This window comes from Uloborus diversus, chromosome 2 (genome assembly GCF_026930045.1).
Source record: "Uloborus diversus isolate 005 chromosome 2, Udiv.v.3.1, whole genome shotgun sequence".
NCBI classification, from domain to species: Eukaryota; Metazoa; Arthropoda; class Arachnida; order Araneae; family Uloboridae; genus Uloborus; species Uloborus diversus.
The window spans coordinates 13,760,965-13,787,834 of NC_072732.1; the positions used below are offsets into that span (position 1 = coordinate 13,760,965).

At 36.3% G+C, this 26,870-nt stretch overlaps 1 protein-coding gene across 1 annotated transcript in view; it reads right to left on the reverse strand.

Annotated features, from left to right (window-relative positions):
• The window catches only part of LOC129217740 (regulator of G-protein signaling 7-like), a gene marked incomplete in the record, with an annotated part of 284,423 nt that overhangs the window by 91,316 nt on the left and 166,237 nt on the right, over positions 1–26,870 (reverse strand).

Consider the following 26,870-nt stretch of genomic DNA (forward strand, 5'->3'; position numbering starts at 1 on the left):
TAGCATAATTCGGAAAATAAACACATATATTTAAATAAAAATAATTGACAGAAAGATTTAAATATTGCATTATTCTCTCTGTTTCTCTCTCTCTCTCACACACACACACAAAACACACACTTTTAACAAACATGAACAATAATTATAAGCTAGGGCATTTTTTCCAACTGATCTGTACAAAATTTCACCGACCCTTTTTCATTTTTTTTTTTAAAATCTAGTTCACTTTAAGCATTTTCTGATTCCAAAAAAGTTTAGTTATGATGGTTTATACAATATTTCTGTGTGTGTGTGTGTTTACTTTTAGGATGCGCTTTTAGAATGTTCTGCTATTTTTCTCAAATATTTATTTACTCCTACATAATAGTAGCATGCAACGATTATTTAACTTTAAATTTAAATAGTACTAAAAATAAATCATATTTAAAAATATTTTAATTAACTTGTGAAACACTTCTTTAATACCTAGTAAAATATCTTCTGTAAAAAAAAAAGAAGAAAAACCTTCATCGGTCAGAAAAAAAAATTATTAAATTTTTATCGGTCCGCTCATTAAAAGAGGTTGTGAAACGCGGAACTAGGGACCCGCCAGCCCACAACCTTAGAAAAAATTGTTATAAATAGCTAAACTAAAACAAAATTGTGTTCTCCAATTACTACTTAAATTCGCAATTCCAGAGGTCGGATACGCTACCTTGCGGTGATTAACAGTACTACCGAAAAGGGTAAAGCATTCCATTACACTTGCTTTCTTTGGGGTAAACTACAGGCTTCAGACAGTTTATGGTGTAATATAATTTCAGAAGAATAGAAAAGAAAGCTTCCCGCAAACAGGATGAAAAAATAGTCATTCACAAAGCGTCAAAGCAAGTTATAAGTTACGGCATTTGTTTGTTTTACCTTTTTCATCCGCCATTAGACAGTGGCTGCAGCGCCCCCTATATTGGAGTTGCGAATAAAAGCAGCAATCAGCAAGTAGCTGTTATGTAAGCGATTCCAGTTTAAAATTCCATTCCAGTCTTTTCTATTTCTTGTTTTCCACCTTCTCCGAACACTATGATGTCGAGATTTTTGTCCCGCATAAACTCGCTTTTGTGTGCCTGATGGAAGGATCGATTAATCAACGGTCAGCGAACGCTCAAGCGTGCTAACAAGAAGCACTTGGTACGGATTCATTCCTCGACTGAAACGGAGTGGCGGGCAAATATTTCCGTAATGGAACGTTAGCGTCTCGTTTCGGCTCTTCGAGGACGGAATTGGGAAGGGGACACCTGTCGTTGAAGTGAGAACGGAAATTGGCGTTCGAGGTTAAAGGGTTGATTGATTGCACTCCGAAGCCCAGAAAAGTAAATAAGGGATTAATTTGAATTTTGTCTTATTGTATTCGAATGATGTTTTTCGTAATGACGAATCCCAAACGGACCCAGTCATTGGATTGTTTCTACAAATGGCTTCTATTGCAATCATAATGGGATTGTTTCCTTCGGTCAAAAAAACTATTTTCAGTCACTAAAATTGATAGAATGAGCAAAAAAAAAAAAAAAATAATAATAATAATAACATGGACCCAGAAAATACTTTCACTTTCCCAACTTAATTTCTTAAAACGTCCGATACTTCAAACTAAGGCCCCTATATATACGAGCCGACGCATCAGCTTAAGATTAGCCTTTTTGGATCGGAAGCGCGTGTTTGAGTGGTTGTCTTTCTAGTGAGATATCGCGTTTGGTGATTGTTCACTGTGAGCGATTATTAACGGCACGTGAATTGTTTATTAAATAAAGTATTATTTTCGGCAAATTTGGCGAAATCCGAAAGTTTGCTGTAGTAACCCTAACAGTGCAACAACGAAAAATCCGATCCAAAATGGCTAAACTTAAGCTGATGCGTCGGCCTGTCTATATAGCGGCTCTACTTCAAACTAAGGCCCCTATATATACGAGCCGACGCATCAGCTTAAGATTAGCCTTTTTGGATCGGAAGCGCGTGTTTGAGTGGTTGTCTTTCTGGTGAGATATCGCGTTTGGTGATTGTTCACTGTGAGCGATTATTAACGGCACGTGAATTGTTTATTAAATAAAGTATTATTTTCGGCAAATTTGGCGAAATCCGAAAGTTTGCTGTAGTAACCCTAACAGTGCAACAACGAAAAATCCGATCCAAAATGGCTAAACTTAAGCTGATGCGTCGGCCTGTCTATATAGCGGCTCTACTTCAAACTAAGGCCCCTATATATACGAGCCGACGCATCAGCTTAAGATTAGCCTTTTTGGATCGGAAGCGCGTGTTTGAGTGGTTGTCTTTCTGGTGAGATATCGCGTTTGGTGATTGTTCACTGTGAGCGATTATTAACGGCACGTGAATTGTTTATTAAATAAAGTATTATTTTCGGCAAATTTGGCGAAATCCGAAAGTTTGCTGTAGTAACCCTAACAGTGCAACAACGAAAAATCCGATCCAAAATGGCTAAACTTAAGCTGATGCGTCGGCCTGTCTATATAGCGGCTCTACTTCAAACTAAGGCCCCTATATATACGAGCCGACGCATCAGCTTAAGATTAGCCTTTTTGGATCGGAAGCGCGTGTTTGAGTGGTTGTCTTTCTGGTGAGATATCGCGTTTGGTGATTGTTCACTGTGAGCGATTATTAACGGCACGTGAATTGTTTATTAAATAAAGTATTATTTTCGGCAAATTTGGCGAAATCCGAAAGTTTGCTGTAGTAACCCTAACAGTGCAACAACGAAAAATCCGATCCAAAATGGCTAAACTTAAGCTGATGCGTCGGCCTGTCTATATAGCGGCTCTACTTCAAACTAAGGCCCCTATATATACGAGCCGACGCATCAGCTTAAGATTAGCCTTTTTGGATCGGAAGCGCGTGTTTGAGTGGTTGTCTTTCTGGTGAGATATCGCGTTTGGTGATTGTTCACTGTGAGCGATTATTAACGGCACGTGAATTGTTTATTAAATAAAGTATTATTTTCGGCAAATTTGGCGAAATCCGAAAGTTTGCTGTAGTAACCCTAACAGTGCAACAACGAAAAATCCGATCCAAAATGGCTAAACTTAAGCTGATGCGTCGGCCTGTCTATATAGCGGCTCTACTTCAAACTAGGTCCCCTATATATACGAGCCGACGCATCAGCTTAAGATTAGCCTTTTTGGATCGGAAGCGCGTGTTTGAGTGGTTGTCTTTCTGGTGAGATATCGCGTTTGGTGATTGTTCACTGTGAGCGATTATTAACGGCACGTGAATTGTTTATTAAATAAAGTATTATTTTCGGCAAATTTGGCGAAATCCGAAAGTTTGCTGTAGTAACCCTAACAGTGCAACAACGAAAAATCCGATCCAAAATGGCTAAACTTAAGCTGATGCGTCGGCCTGTCTATATAGCGGCTCTACTTCAAACTAAGGCCCCTATATATACGAGCCGACGCATCAGCTTAAGATTAGCCTTTTTGGATCGGAAGCGCGTGTTTGAGTGGTTGTCTTTCTGGTGAGATATCGCGTTTGGTGATTGTTCACTGTGAGCGATTATTAACGGCACGTGAATTGTTTATTAAATAAAGTATTATTTTCGGCAAATTTGGCGAAATCCGAAAGTTTGCTGTAGTAACCCTAACAGTGCAACAACGAAAAATCCGATCCAAAATGGCTAAACTTAAGCTGATGCGTCGGCCTGTCTATATAGCGGCTCTACTTCAAACTAAGGCCCCTATATATACGAGCCGACGCATCAGCTTAAGATTAGCCTTTTTGGATCGGAAGCGCGTGTTTGAGTGGTTGTCTTTCTGGTGAGATATCGCGTTTGGTGATTGTTCACTGTGAGCGATTATTAACGGCACGTGAATTGTTTATTAAATAAAGTATTATTTTCGGCAAATTTGGCGAAATCCGAATCTTTGCTGTAGTAACCCTAACAGTGCAACAACGAAAAATCCGATCCAAAATGGCTAAACTTAAGCTGATGTGTCGGCCTGTCTATATAGCGGCTCTACTTCAAACGAAGCGTGGTCTTTATGACGTCAGTAACGATGCTCTTTGGCTTATCTTTCTGCTGCGGTTCCACGTTATGATATTCAAGAAGCGAATTAAAATTGTGCGCTTTATGCTTGCTATCAACCATATCATTGCCAATAATGGGAAAATGACATTAAATTGGAGTAAAGTCATGGAGCAAGTCATGGGATGCTCACATCAGTTCGTTTAAGCTTAGTATTCATGTACATATCATAAATCATGTCAATATGTTTCCTGTTATTTCGAAACCGTGTTCCTTGTTATATCGGAACCAAATTATACGTGATTTTGAAGTAATGTGAATCAAGGAATGTGTACCGTGTTATATCGAAACCAAGTCTTAAAGTACAAATTTTAAAACAGCTGAAATTTCGACTCTATAGATTCTCAACTTCGTTTGAATTTGATCCGCTAAATGACTCAACGCAAAACGTTGTACTGCAGAATGAAGTTAAAAGTCGTGCTAATTAATAACATTATTAATGTTTCGAGTGCAAGTAAATTCAATTTATATTTGTTAATCATTTATTTATTCATTTATATACAGGGTGTAACAGTACAGCGTTTACAGACTTTCAGCGCAGATACAGTACTGGCCAAATTATTAGGCAAAGATTGCTTTAAAAGCAAATTCTTTATTGATTACATAACTATAGACACATTAACAAACAATGAAATAATTATCTAATATTTAGTATGCGTTCCCTTGTTCTTAATAAGCATTTTAAGACTTTTTGGCATACTTTTCACAAGGTTTACACCATTTCTTAACTTTTTAAAAAAGAAGGTAAAAAATTGTTTATACTCACTATTATATATACTCATATACACATACTCACTAATTACCTAAAACTAACTTTGAATATAACAGAACACACTAATAAAAAGAACTAGTGAACTGTTTAACTAATCGAGTTTATGTTCCTGGTAGGTAGATAAAACATAGACTAATAATAAGAGTAGACTGAGCTTTCCCAGACTTGCTGATGAAAAAATTGGTTCATGGATACATCATGTGACTAGTGGGAGGTTTGGCGAAAACTTTGGCAGCATGGTTGCTAGATGGCAGGATTATCTAGTTTGGCAATCGACATGTATTTTAAGACGTAATGTGTTTTCCTTATAATTTTTCTTCCAGGTGCAGAGATTTCTTTTAGTTATGCATTGTTTCGATATTAGTAATTAGTTTTTGATCACAGTTTTCAGTAACTTTTATTTCATTCGGAACTGCTACGTCAGCGTTGGTGTGAACGTAATGGCGTAAACGTTTTGCGTTAACGCAAAAATGTACTAATCGGTATCTTAAATTGAAATTTTAGGTAAAAATCTTATCGTTTGCTGATTCTTTTTGGGCGCTTGCATCTTTAATTGCTTAGAGAGTTATTGAAATTGACTAAAGAAAAAGCACAATACTATCTAAACGAAAAACTCACTATTTTAACAAAATATTTACAACTTAGAATAACATATTTACAAATCGGACTCCATAAAAGATCATTCTTCCGTGTTGCATCAATTCTATTTATTTTATTTCTCGCGGGCGTTGACCGTCTGCTACGATCAACGCCCGCTGTTGCTAGAATATCCACCAGTCACATGGTTTGGTTTATGAGCACCAAAAGGGTTGCCATAGCTCGGTCTATTCTTATTATTAGTCTATGAGATAAACAAAGAACATAAACAAAGCAGACAGTGCTGCCACCTGCAAACATTAAATTATGCTAAAATAACGTAATAATCAGTGTACAGTATGTATTGTACTTTAACAGTAAAATAAATAGTATTTTAGTACAAATAGTGTACAAAAAACAAACAAAAAAAAATTCTTTAGTCTAATTATTTGGCCAGCACTGTAGAGTACACCTAGACGATAGGAAATCACATAGCAGTGCATGGTCGGAAAAGCTTTCCTGACGCGATAGTGACGTCACAAAGCAAAAGAAAGACAGGACACGATTAAGAGGAGAAAACATGTTTATTATATTTAATGCAGAAAAAATACTGGTTTTGTCTGGTGTACACGATAGATGTTGTTACGTAAACCGAAGCATCAGATGACGGTGCATACACACGCGGTTTGGTTTTTGTTACAGCTGGAAGTCCGGAACCCGCCCGGTATTTACGTTAACGTTTGATCAGTGGCGTAGCTAGACCCGACTTTCGGGGGGGGTTACTTTTATATATATATATATATATATATATATATATATATATATAATACATATATATATATATATAATATATATATATATATATATATATGTATAATCGCTTGGAATTTTTTCCTTTTCTTCTTTTTTTTTCTTTCACTTCTCTCTTCATTCTCTCTTTTTTTTTGAGACTAACTTTTCGGCGGGGGTTTTGTCCCCAAAACCCCCCCCTTAGCTACGCCCCTGCGTTTGATCTTCAATGCGCCGGAGATATGAGGCACGCATCACGGCCCGGGGTGGTCGTGACACATACTTTGGTGACGATCGTTGGCTCTTTAATGTTCATTTTTACTTCCTTTTAAAAAAAAGGAAGTATTGTATTCTCAAAAAAAATTTCACTGAAAAATCGGCCTTAATTTCCATTTTTCTCAACCCCGAATGAATGTTGAGTTTTTTTTTCGATCCGACCCCACGTCGATGTATGCCTAGGAACCTACAGACACCCGAAATATCCATTTTGACGACTCCCGAGTTAATTACAACGAATTTTCTCGTGACGTCCGTATGTACGTATGTATGTGCGTATGAGTGAATGTATCTCGTATAACTCAAAAACGGTATGTCCTAGAAAGTTGAAATTTGGTACGTAGACTCCTAGTGGGGCCTAGTTGTGCACCTTCCCTTTTGGTTGCATTCGGATGTTCTTAAGGGGGTCTCTTGTCCCTTTTTGGGGGGAAATCATTGTTAATTTCGATGTAAACTCAAGTGGTGTTATAATTTGCCGGACACTTGGCGATATATCGCCAGTCTTTAGGTCGCCAAGTTTTGTCACCAACTTGGCGACAAATTTGGCAATTTTTTTAAAATCTGGTTTCAATTTGGCCACTTTTGGTGATATTTAGGGAGTAAACAATAGAATCACATTAAAATTGCCAATAATGGGGAAATGACATTAAATTGGAGTAAAAGGAAGTTATGTGATGCACACATCAGCTCGTTTTTTTTTTTTTAGTTTTTTGCTGTACTAAGGATAATATACATGTTTTCTTCTCTTATAAGTGTCTTGTCTTTTTGGTGATTTGTGTCGTGACTACCGCTCCAGGAAAGCATTTCCGACCATGCATTGCCATGTGACTTCCCATCGTCTAGGTGTACTCTATCTGCCCTGAAAGTCTGTAAACACTGTACTGATACACCCTGTATAGTTCGCAGAGGAACTCATTTGTTCGTATGTAATCAAGCAAAGATGAATTAAGTCAAAGAAATTTTCATTAATTATATCATATACTCATTTAAGAGTATATAATATACTCAATGAAATTCACACAGTTGCCCTGAAATTCACCAACATCAATGAAATTCACCAACTACACATGAGTATTTTTGTGCAGTTGGAGTTGTGTGCACAAAAATACTCATTTTTGTGCACACAACTTCAGCTACACTCTGCGACTACATTATAGGGAACTATATACGAACTAGATCATGTTTTGGTTTGGTGAGCTCTGCTAAATTAACTCTCTCACTGAGATAGGTCGCATGCGACCCACTGAATTCTCCAAACGTAATTCAAAATCATTCAAAAAGAGAAATCGCATAAAACTTTTAATTACCCGGTAAACTTACTTAAAATACACACAAAAGTGTCATTTACAACAAAGTTTAATCTCTTAAAAAAGAAGAAATACTGAAAAAAATTTGCTTTTTCCGTTCATCCCAGAGTAAGAAACACATAAATTGCATTTCAAAAATAGCTGAGCATGTGACATTCATAACTAAATTTTTTTAGCAACTTTTCCTATGACAAGTAAAACTAGTTAACACCAGTTACTTCGCATAGGTAACCCTGATGGACAGGTAAAGGTAAGATCAGAAAACATTAAAAGTAGCGTAAAGGCACCAATAACAGACATGCTTAAGACATCGCTTTCAGACTAACTCAATTTTTTGAGCCTTTTAATGTATTTAGACTTATGAAACTATTTTTCTCTCACGCAACTACATTTCATCTAACGTTTGGCTGCTTCTGGATAACCTGAATTAGTTAGTTCTATTTTTATTTGCTCAGTTTCGTAAATAGGTCCAACCCCCAGAAACAGACACCGACAATTCTGATGATACCCAGTAACAAATAGGATGAGGAAGGGATGAGTAACGAACAAAGTTCGTCTTTTCTCTTAAAAATGTGCAAAAGTCTTTTAATTTTATGTCTAAAACCTTATTCACCCCTTCAGTCGGAATTACGAAATATTGGACCAAAAATGTTGATATTTGGTACATAGTGTACTATGGTAACGGGTGTCTCATAGACAAAACTTTGAGTTTGTAGGAGAAAAATTAAAAGAGTTATGACACGTCCAATATTCCGGACTTATATTTTTGAACTCAATATCTCATATACAAAAACAATAAAATACCTAACAAACTTAATTATAAAATGTTCTACAAACAATTATAAAATATAATATAAGCGCTTGAAATGATTAATTAAAGATTATATATTTTTTTAAAAAAATCAGGAAAAAACCTCTCCTTTCAGATGAAAATCTATGGTTGGAAAAATGAGCCACTCTCTATCTCTCATTCCTTATATGTCTGTGTTGTCAATCCCAAAACGGAAAATAATTTCACAGATTACAATAAGTAGAACGTAAAGATTCAACTACAAAAAAAATCAACTAATTAAATCAATTATTAAATGATTAGCAGCTGTTTATAGTGTATGTCCGATATACCGGACACCAGGTCTGCAGGGGTTAAATTCAAATGAACCTGAAGCACTAGCAGACCTCATGGTAACTGTTTATAACCTTCCACCACTGACTTGTAAATAACAACTGGCTCATAAAATTCACTCTGATAACACCAGATGGTTGCACTGTATTCATGGGTCGGAACAACACCAATTTTACCCACCTAAAGTTTTCATTCTTTAAATCTAAACTTGCGACTGTCTTTTACTGGACCCTTGTCTGTTACTGGTGTCGTTACTCTAACTTTTTGCGCAGACTCATCTCCAAATATTGATGGCGCTAAACAACTGTTTAGAATCATATCAAACTCTCAGAGTGTCTTCTACACTGTTAAAAATAGTCCTGAAATTTTGCGGTGAAAGTTACTGGCATCCATGTTGCCAGCAACTCTTACCGTCCAATTTTACTGTGGAATTTTACGGTAGAATAAACGAGAGTTAAAAAGTGCAATCCACTGGTTTGATCTCGGGACCTTCGGACTGGTAGGCGGCTTTGCAGCCCACCATACGAGTTCGGGCACACCGAGTAAGGGGAAATACGGTGTTATCTGCTTCGCACTGTAAGTCACGTGGTATATCAATTGGTGAGGCAATCGTTTATTTCTCTCGGTACAATTTACTGTAATTTTTTATGCTCTATAAACACTACATTTTACAGTAATATTTACCGTAAAAATTTCCTGAGTTTTTAACAGTGTATATGTTACCTGGTCTTCACGCACCAACAGTAGTTGCAGAAAGTGAAGTTAAAACTCCCACAAGTGGGTTCATAAAGTTTGATTCCTTTATGTTTTCTTCCACAAAAACTGACCCAACAGTAACCCTACAGTAAGGAGACAAAATACGTACCCGTTTCCTGAGTTTTTAACAGTGTATATGTTACCTGGTCTTCACGCACCAACAGTAGTTTCAGAAAGTGAAGTTAAAACTCCCACAAGTGAGTTCATAAAGTTTGATTCCTTTATGTTTTCTTCCACCAAAACTGACCCAACAGTAACCCTACAGTAAGGAGACAAAATACGTACTCGTTTCCTAAGTTTTTAACAGTGTATATGTTACCTGGTCTTCACGCACCAACAGTAGTTTCAGAAAGTGAAGTTAAAACTCCCACAAGTGGGTTCATAAAGTTTGATTCCTTTATGTTTTCTTCCACCAAAACTGACCCAACAGTAACCCTACAGTAAGGAGACAAAATATGTATCCGTACGTAAGTAACCCAAAACCTTTATTCATGCATTTATGAAAGTTCTCGACAAAGCCCCAGCAGACGTTCTTGCGAAACAACTTCTGCCATATAACTCTCAAGGAAACACAACAGTAAATACCCCAATTTCTCTATTTGGAAAACTGAACAAAAGTCGTTGAATTGTAAAAGGAACTCATAAGCCCGACTTACGTAACAGCATTTAATGTTTGTGTACCTTTGAGAAGACGGCGGCAATTCGAATTTTTCCCTTTTGCTGCGTCGCAGGATCAAGACCGAACAAACGAGGTTAAACGAAGGAGGCCAACCCTTTATTAACCCTCGACTGAGAATTCTCTCGGGGTTCTTCTAATGGAACATCCGAAAACCCTGTTTCCAGAAGTGGCTGGAATTCGTTTGACACTTGGGGAAAACCGTTCTTCAAGGGTACGTAATAGACTGCTGGTTGCATAAGCTTTTGAATTTTATATCAGCTGTAGTTGCTACAAATGTTGCAAAAATAAGAATGTTTGCTATTAGTCCAGTAGCTTTGAACCACTAAATAGAACATGAGCTGGAACACGGTGCATGCACAACATATTTTGAGTCATAAATACAGTGAAATTAAGCGGAATTAAATCTATATGTATAAAAATGGATGTATGTTTGTGGGTGTGTGGGTATGTGTGTATGTTTCTTATACAAATCCACAGTTTTCGTCGGATTTCTTCCAAATTTTGCACAAAGGTAAATTGTTGCTCAGGAATTCATATAGGTGGGTTTTTGGAATTTTAAAAAGACACAAAGAGGTCTAATTTCATATTTTGAGTCATAAAATTGCTCTTTTCTGTACGAACGAATTTTGGTATAGTTATGAATTTAGTCTAAATGAAAAGCCCGTAAAAAACTACCCTAGAAGATGTTTCTTCAAAGTTTAACTGTAATCATTAAATTTTTGAACCTTGGTTCAGAGCAAATGAAAATGGTTAGCAACATATAACCACCAGGAGATATTTTAAATGCAATCAACACAAAAAGTATCCTCAACAATGGCGGTTAATGTCGATTAGCGACAAGCGTAGAGCATGTTTGGTATTGAAAGCCGAACGAAAAAGAATTGCTGTATTTCAGTAGTTCTTAAATCGCCGTCGGTTCTTATTCAATTTGCTTTCGCATTTCGCTAATAAGTTTTAAGTGATAATACCGTAACAATAAAAGAAATTTTGATCTGTATTTGCTATATAAACAGCACAGAAAATCCTAAAATGAGATAGGTATTAAAAACGCATTCATTACCGAAGTACAATCTTCAACAGTTTTAGCATTAGAATACTAAACTTATATTGAAACGACATCCTTGCAACAGAAATTTAATTTAATATTGTATTATCCTTAAACAAATCGATATGTATATGTTATTTATACTATTCCATGATTTACCTAATTCGGTTCACCTAAGTTTAACAGAAATCGCTCCAGGTTATCAAAGATCAGGGGTAAAAATACTAATATGGCTAATTAATTTGCAAAATAATCATTTTTGTGCATAGTAGCGTTGGTTGAATTTATCTTTCAAGCGGGAGGAGGATAGTTATGGAGTTCATTGCATGTATATAAATTACCATACTAGGATTGCTAATGTGTGGTAAAATAAAAGGCTGTGCACCTTTAGACCCGCAAAACCACACGGAAATTTAATACGACGGAATTCATATTGTTTTGGAAGGGTAAAAGTTCAAAGTTTGATAAAATGCAAAGAAATATTAATTTAAATTTAAATTTTTAAAATGCATTAAATGTCTCTATGTTTTATGTAAACAAATTTCTTAATCGTTTAAAATTTTATATTACTTTAACGCTAGAAACAATAGTACACCTGATGGAACATCTTCGCTGACTAGCAATAATTTTAAACCAGTTAGCGGGTATGAGGCAACTTTTGACACGAAGAGATTGCTACTGAAAAGGGAATGATGAAATATTAAGCCACATTATAAAGTTTTTTTCTTTTTAGTATTCATCATGAAATTAGATGAGCAAAGCTCCATTCCCAATTACAAGACTCTCAGTTCGATAACTTTTATAGTAAACAATCGAAAAATATTGGAAGTTTGTAGATACCACTAAGTAATTCAACTGTCATTGAAAAAATGCTGTAAGATAAAACTGGATACATATCAGTGGTATTAGAAGCAACTCTGTTCACAGTGGAGGGATAAGGTGAAACAATTTGTATCTCACGTATAACCACTAATCGCAAAACGTCATTCTTTAAACTTCAAGAAATTAAAATCTCCAGTGAGACTTAAGTTCTATATCACGATCAAAATGTCAGAAGTTCAGGCGATTAAGTACTTTAACTGCATGTAAAATTTACCTATTTCCCACATAGATAGCTTTATGTTGCATGCTTAAGGTTGGGTTCAAAAATGTATTTCATTTTGTTGCTGGAAGGGGGACTAAGAACATTATTTAGGAGCAAGATTTGAGTTAAATTTACGAATTAGAAAATTTTGAATAATTGAACTTTTTAGTATTTGGATTACGTTTCTAAACGTGGAAATACATTCCTTCTCTTCGTTTTGAAGCTGCGGATAAGAGGAACAAAATGTGCAACAAGCTTTTGTAAAACATAAAGAAAAGAATTGTCTATTATACAGTCGTAAGTAGAAACAAGACGGTTTTTTTTTCTGTCTTTTGATTTCTTGGCCTGCAAATAATTTAAAAAAAATAACGCGGATAGTGACCACAATGTGCACGCTTATTTCTTTCTCTATAATGCAGTTCAATTGACGGGTTTTATATAGTCCGATCCATAAGTTCGCGTCCACGTACTCCATTTTTAATGCTTTATGAAACTTAAAATAATAACTGTAATTATATCTATGGCAACTATTATTCAGTGGAACCATTCCTATCCCTTATGACGACTGTGCCTCTGTCAATTTAAATTTCGATATTCCCAAAGGAATACTCTAGAGCAGCAAACTTAAATAAGTGCTCTTACTACCTGCATCAGCTTGAGTTATCATGTACAACATTTACGGCAAGTGTGAGGTTTTAAAAATTTGAAATAAAATTTTAATCTAGACAAATTTTAAATCGTTGCAAGACACCAATATTAATGTCTAACGGTCATTTTTACTTACGAAAATAGAAATTTGACATAAATATAAGAAAATAAAATGTGGCTGACGCACGTCTCTTAATGCAACTTACACTTATCTAATTTTACTCCGTGGCATGCCATTAAATCGCCATGGAAATGGCAAACAGACACATTTTGTGAAGTTATTTAGACTAAGTGAACGTTATCTAGGGAATGTGCTTGCATACCTGAACATTTACAAAAACTTATAAAATTAGTCCACCTAACACGTGAAACCTTGGAAGTAAAAACACCGCCAGAAAATCCGTAAAACGGAATGTTAACGGCTATTAATAACAATAACTGAATTCAGTATTTTATGTACAGTGGACTATCATAGTGCCATCATGTTTAGCTTTTGGGCCATTTAGGATGACACTCATATCTGAAAATATTGTAAAGGCGTCATATTTTGCACATATTTGTAACTGATAAAAGCCATTGAATTTTACTCACGATTCTTTCTAGGAAGAAATTCCATGATTTTTTTTTCCAGTATAAAATGTATGTGAAAAGTACTATAGCATGCTTTAATGTCTTGGGGTAAAAAAAAAAACTTCAAAGGCAGCACAACGGTTTGCGTATTCGAAGCATCACGTAAAAGGTTGTCCCACAAAATGTGCAAGACAATCATTTGTCTCTGCATTAAGACATTGCAGAGCGATATACCGTGATGTACCGCCCGTCTGATTCAACCACAGACAACGTGTCAGTGGACACGACAGAATCAAAGAATATTGTCGACAGAACCCGATAACGTGCCTCATGCTTTTTCATTTTTTATGATGCTATTTTTCTGCAAATACTCGACTGTCTCTGCTATTTAGTCATTTGAAGATTTATGCGTAGAGTGGTGTGAATGCAGTTTTTTACTGTCATTTAGATGGAATTCATCCATTTAATTATCTAAAAGATATGTTGCATTGAGAAGCACCCGGGCAACGCCGGGTAGTAAGCTAGTTGTAAATATTTTTCATGCATAGTTTTACTGATACATTCGAAAAGTTAAATTTCTAAAGTCTATCGAATAAAACAAGCGGCCAACACGTAGGCCAATTCTTGAAAGTTTTCTTAACGCATAATTTGAGAAGTTTTTTTTTTTTTTTTGTAACCTCAGTAGTGAGATAGGATGTATGCAACTCCTACATTATAATTTCGGTACATACTCCACAAAATTTAGGAAGCGGAAGTATGAAAACTTCTACCTCAACTTTCCCTTTGTATTATTTATTTATATACTCTTTTCCATTTAAGTTTGTGCTCCAAGATTTTTTAGAATCAAGTGAAATTTCACGTACGAACGACAATATTGATGTAGGAAACTGATTACAAAAGGAAAGCAAAATTATCATTTATTGCAAAAAAAATCCCAAATGCTTAAAGGTTTTAGCAGTGGGCCACAATTAGCGTGTGCACAGGAGGCGATACAGGCAAGCATTAAGCCATGAAAGTACCTTACGATATCCTGCATTTTCTCGTTCCACAGTTATTGTAAACCACCCACTAATTCAATCAAGCTGTCCAATTTTCCAATTCAAGTGGCCTCAGATAACCTCGATCTGAGACGAAGCAGTTGATCGAGCAAGTCAAAGAAAATGATAATCTGGTGAAGAAACATGTAACGTGGTCGATTGGTCCCCAGACACCATTGTTGAGTTTGATCGAGAGTTGTTTGGTTGAAAAACGGCTCCAAAGTCCCGCTATGAGTGACATCACATTGGATTGAAGCATGTCAAAGACGTACCGCTGGGTTGTTATGTTATTGTTGATTAATACTGGGACCAGGTATTGTATACGGCATCATCCCGTAACATCTAACTGCTGAACACTGTTATACATTCAGGAAACTTTTGAGGTAAATATTACTGTAAAACATAGAGTGTTTACAGCACAGAAAAAATTTACAGTAAGTTGTAGTGAAACGAGTTGATGTGTGCATCACATGACTTCCTTTTACTCCTATTTATTGTCATTTTCTCATTATTGGCAGTTTTAATATGATTCAATAGTTTACTCTCTAAATATCACCAACAGTGGCATAACTGAAACCAAATTTTAAAAAAATAAATAAATAAAATTTAAAAAAAATCGCCAAATTTGTCGCCAAGTTTGGCGACCAACAGACTGGCGATATATCACCAAGTGTCCGCCAAATTATAACACCACGTGAGTTTACATCAAAATTAACAATGATTCCCCCAAAGAGAGGCAAAAGACCCCCTTTGGAGCATACGAATGCAACCAAAAAGGAAGGTGCACAACTAGATCCCACTAGGAGTCGACGTACCAAATTTCAACTTTCTAGGACATTTCGTTCTTGAGTTATGCAACATACATACACACATACGCACATACATACGTACATACGGACGTCACGAGAAAACTCGTTGTAATAACTCGGGAATCGTCGAAATGGATATTTCGGGTGTCTTTACGTTTCTAGGCACATATCCACGTGTGGTCGAGTTGAAAAAAAAAACTCAACATTCATTTGGGGGTGAGCAAAATGGAAATTAAGGCCGATTTTTGGGTGAAAATGTTTTCGCGAATACAATACTTCCTTTTTTGTAAAAGGAAGTAAAAAATAAACGATTGCAGTGCCAACTGATACTCCACGTGACTTATGGACAGGGGACGGGACTTATACAGCGTGAAGCACATAACGTCGTACTTCCCTCTCCCGATGTATTCCAACTCGTATGGCGAGCAACAAAACCACCTGCCAATCCGAAGGTCCTGAGATCGAACCTACTGCTCGCATTTTGAGTTTTTTAACTCTCGTCTAATCTACCGTAAAATTTTACAGTAAAACAGGATTTTACGGTAAAAGTTGCTTTCAACATGGATGCCAGTAACTTTTATTGCAAAATTTCAGGATTTTTTTTAACAGTGTAGGTGTGGTATGTGGCTAAAAACAAAGTTAGGATTAGGACTTTTTCATTGTCTCCTCCATTTGGAGTAATGCTGAGTTCGACAGCATTGAACTGCATCAGAATTGGAACCCGATCGTCTTCAGCGACGAATCTAGATTTAACTTGAGCAATGATGACAATCTTGTTCCTGCACGGAGGCCCCGGGGAGAACGCTCCAACAATGCATTTTCTCTGTAACGGGACTTTACCCCTAAAACTTTCGAGGAGTTTTCCTCTGGTAATAAATTCCTTATATCAACGCTGTCCTTATATATATAAAATTTTGCTTTAAGCTTTTTCAGCTGAAAACCGTTCATATATTCCCACCAAAAAGAATCGAGGCTTTTATTTAACCGTTTCATTAATGAAACAACGCATGTTCACTAAGACTTCAATTTTGGTGAAGGGCAATTCGCGAAAATGGCAACTTTTACGAAAATATTTTTTCCACTAATTTTATTGGAATGATTTTATAATCCACTATTAGCGTCGTCGCCCGGTGTTGCACGGTCTGCCGCAAAGTTAAAAACAAGGACAAGTGACGAATTCGTTCCTTAAGAGTGAAGAAAAGGTGGATAATTTAGAGTAAAATGGTAATTTAGAGTAAATTCGCAGTAATGTCAACAGTTCCTATAAAACCCCAAAAGACATTTGTCTCTGAAAAGTGTCCGTCGAATAAAGACCTTTGTCTCTCAAAGAAATAGGATAACAATTATAAAATAAAATCCTTTCAAAATCCATATCCCTTTTTAAATGTGCTGCATGGGCTACCCGAACTGTTACTTGATGGAGACAGGAACTAAGGCCGTGTGAGACACGTCTAAAATATTCTCCTGATTAAATAAAGAGAAATATAACCAAAATTGTCGTTTTAAAACAAAGACAACAGTCCTGAATTATCGTCAACAGAACCTACGAGTCTTCATTGAAAAGAAGAATTACAGTTGCCAATGAGCTGATGTGTGCATCACATGACTTCATTTTGCTCCAATTCAATGTCATTTCCCCATTATTGGCAGTTTTAATGTGATTCAATAGTTGACTCTCTAAATATCACCAACAGTGGCCAAATTGAAACCAAATTTTAAAAAAAATTAAAAATTAATTTGAATTTTGACATCTTGAATTCAAATTATGTTTTTCGCAATCACGAGTGTGTGTATGTAGGCGTGTGTGTTTGTGTGTGGGGGGGGGTTTGTGTGTACGGGGTATGTGTGTTTGTGTCTGTGTGCTGGCATAAGTGTGTGGGGGGATATGTGTATGTGTGTAGGCATATGTGTTTGTGTCTGTGTGCAGGCAGGAATGTGTGGGTAGTTGTGTGTATGTGTGTGTATGTATGCGTATGTGTATGTCGGCATATGTGTTTGTGTCTGTGTGCAAGCATGAATGTGTGGGTAGTTGTGTGTGTGTATGTATGCGTGTGTGTTTGTGTGTGTATGTGTTTGTGTGTGTAGGTGTATGTGTGTGTATGTGTTTGTGTGTGTAGGTGTATGTGTGTATAGGTGTATGTGTGTATGTGTTTGTGTGTGTGTGTAGTTGTGTATGTATGCGCGTGTGTGTAGGACATGGATGCAACCTGGAGACGGCTTTCGCTATAGGAGCAGCATCGTGAGGAGCCGGTCGACGGTGATGGTGCAGAGGGTGGCGGTGGGAAAAATCAAAGGAACGTCAAAAACAGTCAAATGAAAGCAATAAGCAATCGTCATTGCTCAAAAAAATCGCCGAATTTGTCGCCAAGAAGGCGACAAAACTTGGCGACCAAAAAAAAAAAGACTGGCGATATATTGCCAAGTGTCCCCCAAATTATAACACCACTTGAGTTTACATCGAAATTAACAATGATTTCCCCGCAAAAAAGGGCAAAAGATCCCCTTTGGAGCATCCGAATGCAACCAAAAAGGGAGGTGCACAACTAGACCCCACTAGGAGTCTACGTACCAAATTTCAACTTTCTAGGACATACCGTTCTTGAGTTTTGCGACACACATACACACATACGCACATACATACGTACATACAGACGTCACGAGAAAACTCGTTGTAATTAACTCGGGGATCGTCAAAATGGATATTTCGGGTGTCTGTACGTTCCTAGGCATCTATCCAATTGTGGTCGGGTTGGAAAAAAACTCAACATTCATTCGGGGGTGAGTAAAATGGAAATTAAGGCCGATTTTTGAGTGAAATTTTTTTTCGCGAATACAATACTTCCTTTTTTGTAAAAGGAAGTAAAAAGGAAAACTCCCAAAAATTCTCATTACAAAACCAACCTTATTCTGGAAAACACGTCATTAGCAGAAGAACAAGAAGTTCTGTCTAGAACTAGACGAGCCTTCTTTCCCGTATACCCATACTACTTTCTAGTACCTGATCAATATTCTCAAAAATAGCTAAAATCGCAAATTTTTTCAAACATATTTTTAAAATACTTTAAGCTTATTTCTAAGAATAAAATATTCCTCACTCAGCTAAAAAAATGATGCGTAAAAAAAAGAAAAAAAATGAACAAATAAGTAAGCAGCAACTTTTAAACAAAGCAGCTAATACACTTTTTTCCATTAAAAAAATCTTTAACGTCTTTCAAAACGAAAAAATAATAATTGAAATTAATAAGCTCATTGAAATAAATACATGATATCAAAAAAAAAAAAAAAATCGTTTCTTTTTCCCCTGTTGTCAAAAACATTTTTTAAATGAATTAATGCACTTAACAAAAAAAAAAATGTCAAAGGAATAATTTTCTTTGTCAAAAAAAAAAAAAAAAATTGTCTGCGCATATTCTTTATGTAGAAATATAAATGACTTCGAGTTTATTCGCCAAAAACTGAGTACCTTAGTTGAAACTATAGCTTAAAAATAAAAACAAGTCATACCAACAATAATTATTTCACAGTTAAAACCATAGCTGCGGAGTCGGAGTCAATCTCATTTTGAGATAAAGGAGTCGGAGTCGAATATTTAAGAATCGGAATCAGTCATTTGTCCTCCGTGTATAAATTTTTGCCAAAAATACGAAGTCAGAGTCGAAGTCGGGGAGTCGGAGTCCGATTAATTGTCGGACACAGGAGTCGGAGTCTAGTGCCCCTTAATTCTCGGAGTCGAAGTCTGGAGTTTGGCGTCAAGAGTTATTTCCAACAAAATTTGTTTGAAGTAAATCCGCCTTCAAGTACGGAATCTGCATTGACCTTCAGTTTCCCCGTAGGCGCTATTGTTAAAGGATTTGAACTGTTCAAAATTGAACGGAAAATTGTTCAAATCAAAAAGATATTTTATATACAAGTTTTTCATCAAAATGTTTCTCCTACAAAGTTTGTTTGAAACAAATTCGCCTCACAGTTCGGAATTGCCTTGAATTTCCCAGTAGGCGCTAATGTTAAGTTTTTTTGAACTGTTCAAAATTGAACAAAAATAGTTCAAATCAAAAAGTGAAATGTAGGAATGAGGTGTCCTCACCGAGATCTTTCGAACAAAAAAAAGTTTGTTCGAATCGGACTATTCATTCAAAAGTTATTAGGGGGGGGGGGACAGACAGACCGACAGACATTTTTCCCCATCTCAATACCCTACTTTCCAATTTTTAATGTTTCGATATTTATTTAATTATTTTATTTATTTTTGACTTTTTTTGTTTTTCGCGATATTTTTAAGATGCATTAAGCCTTTTTTCATGCTTTTTTTTTTTCTTTTTCTGACTTTTACTGGGAAAGTAGGCTAAAAAGAATTCCTAGAAACCACAATTAGATTGAGGACAATCATCCATAAGAAAAATCAACGGTTGCGTTAAAAACTTTCGTCAGAATAAAGACAACTAATCTTGAAAAAAAACAATTAGAATATTGATAAAATCCCAAAAACTTTTATTTTAAAACTTTCTTTTTAAAAAAGAAGCTTTTCTGAAAGCCCCCGTCAGAAAAAAAAATCAGTCTGTATGAACCATTGATAGAGTAAAGGTAACAGTTTTCGAATAACTTCAACCGTCGCTTTAAAAATATCTACCTTCATTAAAAAAAAAATAGTTCCGAAAACGATATTCCTAATAAAGAAAAATTCCGAAATAGCATTAACAGTGTACCTAAAAAGAAAAAAAAAAAGAAGATAAACATTTGAATTTAAAAAATAGCGCCAAAACACTCCTTTTCAAGCAAGGACAATATTCCCCATCGGAATGAGGACGCCAGTTCCTCAAAAAATTTGCCTCAGTTAAAACTGATCTTTAATAACATTAAAACGATAAATTTTAGGTCACAAATAAATGAAACGCAGCGCAGTAAGGAATATTTCAATTATGAATGCGAAATAACAATTTTTAGCGACCGTCTGTATCATTTACGAAAAAAAAAAAAAAAGTAGTCGTCAAATAAAAAAATAAAGAAAAATAAAAATAAATAAATAAATAAATTTACAGTGAGAAGCAAAGGGATATAAGTGGGTGAAAAATTTGGAGATAATTATACAAACGGTAGGTGAACCTCTCCTCTGTCTTGGAACAAGAGATAGTACTAGTAGTGGTAGGTGCTAATGTATAGCATGATTTTTTTTTAAAAAATCAATGAAAGCCTGCCTAGGAGCTTATCTTTAAACGCTATTCACTCAAAACTTGAAAATGTTCACTTGCAACCCTTTGCTACTCACTGCATCATATATAAAATAATAATAATAAAAATAAAACTAATTTGAATTTTGACATCTTGAATTCAAATTATGTTTTTCGCAATCACGAGTGTGTGTATGTGCGTGTGTGTTTGTGAGTGGGGGTATGTGTTTGTGTGTACGAGTTATGTGTATGAGTGTGCAGGCATGTGTGTTTGTGTCTGTGTGCTGGCATAAGTGTGTGGGTAGTTGTGTGTATGAATGTGTGTGTGTGGGAGGGGGTATGTGTATGTGTGTGTAGGCATATGTGTTTGTGTCTGTGTGCAGGCATGAATGTGTGGGTAGTTGTGTGTATGTTTTTGTGTGTGTATGTGTGGGTGTCTGTATGTATGCGTGTGTGTATGTGTTTGTGTGTGTAGGTGTGTGTGTGTGCGTGTGTGTGTAGATGTGTATGTATGCGCGTGTGTGCAGGACATAGATGCAACATGGAGACGGCTTTCGCTATAGGAGCAGCATCGTGAGGAGCCCGTCGACGGTGATGGTGCGGAGGGTGGCGGGGGGAAAATCAAAGGAACGTCAAAAACAGTCAAGTGAGAACAATAAGCAATCGTGATTGCTCAATAATAATAATAACAATCAAAAAGGGAACATTTTAAGTCTTTCATTATCAGAAAAGACAAAAAAATAAATAAATAAATAAATAAAAATTAAGTAGAGTTAAAAAAAAAAGAAATTAATTTGAATTCTGAAATTTTGAATTCAAATTAGGTTTTTCGCAATCACGACAGGACCCTACTCATTGGACTTATTGCTACCAGAAACGACTCCTGTCCCCCCCAAGCCTGCCCTTCCTTCTGGGGGTTACGTGTGTATATTTGGGTATGTGCGTGCAGGCGCACGTGCGTGCATGTGTAGGCTTGTGTGCGTGCGTAGACCTGTGTGTATGCACTTAGGCGTGTGTGTATGTGTGTAACGGCTTGTGTGTGGGAGTGCGTATGTGCGTAGCAATGCGTGTGTGTGTGAGCGTGCGTGTATTTAGGACATTGACGCTACCGACCAGGAAAAGCGGCTACCGGGGACAGTCGCGCCTGTAGAGGCCGGTGGGCGGGGATGTTGCAGAGGCCCCTGGTCAAAGCTGAAAAAGGAACCGGAACGCCAAGGACCGTCAAATGAGAACAATAAGCAATCGTGATTGCTCAAAAAAAAAAAAAAGTTAATAATTGTACCTGTCCACATCTGAGAAAAAATGGCAAAGATTCAAATGTCGAATTTAAAATTGATTTTGCCTAATTTCAAATGCTTAGAACTTTTTCCTCGTTAATTAAGGCTTCCCTTCTTTTTTACCACAGGTAGAAAATATTCTAACGGGTATTTTTCCGCGCTTTCCAATGAAACTAATATCGAGACGACCCGATAATTACTTTGAGCAGAAATAGGAATTTTTAAATCCTAAAATTGAATTTTGAACAAAAAAAGAACTGTTCATCAATTTTAATTCCGAAACGGTCAATAACCCTTGCCATCACTAACCAACACAAACTCTGACAATTTCAACGAAATCGGTCCGGAAGTTTCCAAGTTAGCCCCGGCGTTTGTTTCACTTATTTTGAGATAACTTCATAACTTCTAATACTCATTTTTGTTTTTTTGCTACGATTAAAACAGCTTGTCCCACAAAACTGACTTCAGATCAAGTACAGGGTGTTTCAAAATGAATAGCGGGGTATTAACATGTTATAATATTTATTACACCAAACTTACAGCCACAAGTGATATATCAAATGAAAGATAAACTCAAACAGCTTTGTTTGTTGACATCAGTGCGCATGAGCGTGGAATGTTTCTGCTGCAATCCGGCTTCTTATCTGGATACTTTATAGCTACGGCTCTTCCCGCAACTGACACAAGATGAACCAGAAAACTTCATCTTTCAGCAAGATGGTGCGCCGCCTCACTGGCATAATGAGGTAAGCGATTGGCTTAACCTAACTGTACCCGGCCGCTGGATTGACCGTAAGGGGCCTAATGAAAGGGCTTGTTTCCCGTGGCCTCCACTGTCACCCGACCTAACGCCGTGTGATTTCTATCTTTGTGGGTTTATTAAGGACCGCGTGTATGTGCCTCCACTGCCAGCCGACCTTCCCGAATTAAGGAACAGGATTGAAACAGCTGTTGCAGCAATTATTAATGAGACACTCATCAAAGTTTGGGAAGAACTCGCATATCGTCTTGACGTGTGCCGAGTGACGAATGGTGCTCACATTGAACACTTGTAGGCTATTATATAAAACTGTTTGAGTTTCTCTTTCATTTGATATATCACTTGTGGCTGTAATAAATTTTTGGTGTAATAAATATTATAACATGTTAAAACCCCGCTATTCATTTTGAAACACCCTGTATAATAAAAGCTCTAAAGAGTAACTAGTTTTGTAAATTGCTTAAAACAAAGTTACAAAATGCGTATTTGAAACTAGATCCGTTAAATCACTAATTACATTTTCAAATAATTGTAAGTAAAATTTTCTGAACGCTCGATCGCTAATGTTGCTGGTCATGTGAGCTTTCAGTTACGTTTTTTTTTATATCTTATGAAAGAGCCCTTCGGAGAGGGAAACCGTTAAAATAATTAGCGATTATTGTTATTTCTGAGAGATTATAATTGGCTACATCACTGATGGAGGTGCATTTAATTTCATCCTAATTGGCTAAGCGTCAATGACATTTTAATCGGAGAAGATTGTTACGAGATAATTGGATGCGATTGAATTCATGTTTTGCAATGCATTTATCCCAGTTAAATTGCAAGTATTTGTGTTGCATTGGAGTTTTGTGTAGTTTACTGTTATCGTTTAACGGTCAAACTAACATAAAATGTTGGATTCAATTGAAATAAGATGAACATATTTTCTGATTGGGGTCGTTTCCAAAATTTTAAAAGTATTTTTTTCTGAAAGAGCATGCTTAAATACATAGGATCTGACCATTTTTTAAATAATTTATTGTTTAATATTTTTAAACATTACTTAAATCGTTGCGCTTTCATTGTTTACACTTCTGCCGATCACATCACAAATGATGAAATTCCATTCAATGTTGCCATTCACAGAACAAAATATTTAATTCGCATCTTTACTCACGTGTATTGGCAACGATATGGTTGGTAGCAAGCGTAGAGCGCATAGACTAATAATAAGAGTAGACCGAGCTATGGCAACCCTTTTGCTGCTCATAAACCAAACCATGTGACTGGTGGATATCCTAGCAACAGCGGGCGTTGATCGTAGCAGACGATCAACGCCAGCGCGAAATAAAATAAATAGAATTGATGGAACACGGAAGAATGATCTTTTATGGAGTCCGATTTGTAAATTTGTTATTCTAAGTTGTAAATATTTTGTTAATATAGTGAGTTTTTCGTTTAGATAGTATTGTGCATTTTCTTTAGTCAATTTCAATAACTCTCTAAGCAGTAAAAGATGCAAGCGACCAAGAAGAATCAGCAAACGGTAAGATTTTTACCTACAATTTCAATTTAAGATACCGATTAGTACATTTTTGCGTTAACACAAAACGTTTACGCCATTTCGTTCTCGCCAACGCTGACAGCTCCAAATGAAATAAAAGTTACCGAAAACTGATCAAAAACTATTACTAATGTCAAAATAATGCATAACTAAAAGAAAAACAGTTCAATCTCTGCACCTGGAAGTTTTTTTTAATGAAAACACATTGTCTTAAAATACATGTCGAGTGCCAAACTATAGATAATGCTGCCATCTAGCAACCATGCTGCCAAAGTCTTCGCCAAGCCCTTCCACTAGTCACATGATACATCTATGAACCAATTTTCTTTATTAGCAAGAATGAGAAAGCTCGGTCTACTCTTATTATTAGTCTATGGTAGAGCGCACAATTTTAATTCGCTTCTTGAATATCATAACGTGGAAACGTAGTAGAAAGATGCGCCAAATTGCCTCATTTATGACGTCATAAAGACCACGCCTTGTTTGAAAAATCGGAAATTTAAAAAAATTAATTTAAAAAAACTGTTGGGAAAATGAAAGTATTTTCTGGGTCCATGTAATTTGTTTTGCTCATTCTATCCATTTCAATGACTAAAAGTAGTACTTTTGACTGAAGGAAAGCACCACATTCCAATAGAAATATAATAATGTGTTATTAAATGACCAGAGGATAAACTATTTTTGAAAGGAAGTATTACAACTTGAAATCTGATATAACTTTAAAATCATCATAACATATTTTAAGTTTTAAAAATAATGTTTTCAACTTTTAAATTAGATACATACAACTTGCGATTATCATTATCTATAGTACTGTTATCGTCGTTATTTTAATTTCATTACCAATTGATAAGGATTCTCTTATGAATAATAATACACGGTGAAAAAATGCGTAAGGTTACCCGTGTTAATGGGTGTTACGTTACACGAATTCTGAAGTGTGTAATGATCATTCTTTCAAAAACTCAAATTTTTGGAGGAACCTTGCACTATGGTTTCAGTGGAATTCAAAGCGCATGTCAAAAGATCAGAATCGGCGCTCAGCAGGTAAACTCTTATTAGCGGGACGAAAACCAGTCTTTGTGGAAGAGCGGTAAAAGCTCTTGCTACGCGACCTGTTTGTGAGGTTCCCGTTGTGGGTATGGACACCACTCAGGTTATTTCTTCTGTTAGTGCAATAAAATGTTTTGTTTGTGCATTAAAATAAATGAATAATTGGTGTATATTGGTTGTGAAGAAACATGAACTTGATAAATATTGATAAATAATTAAAAGCAAGAGCTGTAAAAAAGGAGTTTTTAGGAAGATTTTTTTTTTTTTGAGCAATCACGATTGCTTATTGCTTTCATTTGACTGTTTTGATGTCCTATGATTTTATTTTCCCACCGCCACCCTCTGCAGCACCACCGTCGACCGGCTCCTCACGATGTTGTTCCTCTAGCGAAAACCGTCTCGAGGTTGCGTCAATATCCTACTCTTACACGCATGCATACTTGTACCTACACACACACACAAACACATAAACACACATACATACACCTACACACATACACAAACACATACACACACACGCATGCATACAGACACCTACACATACACACACCTACACATACATACAGACACCTACACTTACATACAGACACCTACACACAACCATCCCCACACTTATGCCTGCACACAGACACAAATACATATCCCTACACACACATAAACATTCGCACCCACACACAAACACTCATACACACAACTACCCACACACAAACACTCATACACACAACTACCCACACACTCATGCCTGCACACAGACACAAACACATATGCCTACACACACATACACATTCCCCCCCCCACACACAAACACTCATACACACAACTACCCACACACTCATGCCTGCACACAGACACAAACACACATGCTTACACACACATACACATACCCCCCACACACACATAAACACACACGCCTACATACACACACACACACTCGTGATTGCGAAAAACATAATTTGAATTCATGAGGTCAAAATTCAAATTATTATTATTTTTTTTTTATTTTTTTTGCACTTTTATAACGAAATTTTATGCACTGTAACCTACTAATTTATTTTTGTACTTTCAATTTAAAACGCATAAAAAGAAATTATTACTTGATCGTTTAATATATCTGGATAATTTAAAACATCGAATAGTTTACTTAAAGTATAAATCTACTTGCAATTAAAATTGAGTACCATTTCAATAAAGACAGATGAAAGCTTAATTTTTGGTAATGTGTAACCTTTTATGTAATTTATCTGTAAGCATACAGAAAATTCTGGTATAACCTTACGCAAACGATGAAGCGATGTGTAACTGTACAACCCCCTATCAGTTAAGTTACTCCAGAGCACGGGAGGCAGCTAAATTAACATCGACTTCATGGAATAAGATTACGCAAAATGTTTTACAGTGTAGTCAAGATTCTGCGATTCCAGAAGACGAACGTGGCAACGCACCCCGTGCATAGTTTTGAATGCGTAAGTGTACTGGGCCGTAGTAGCCCGATCGGTAGAGTGTCGGATTCGGGGCCGGAGGGTCCTGAGTTC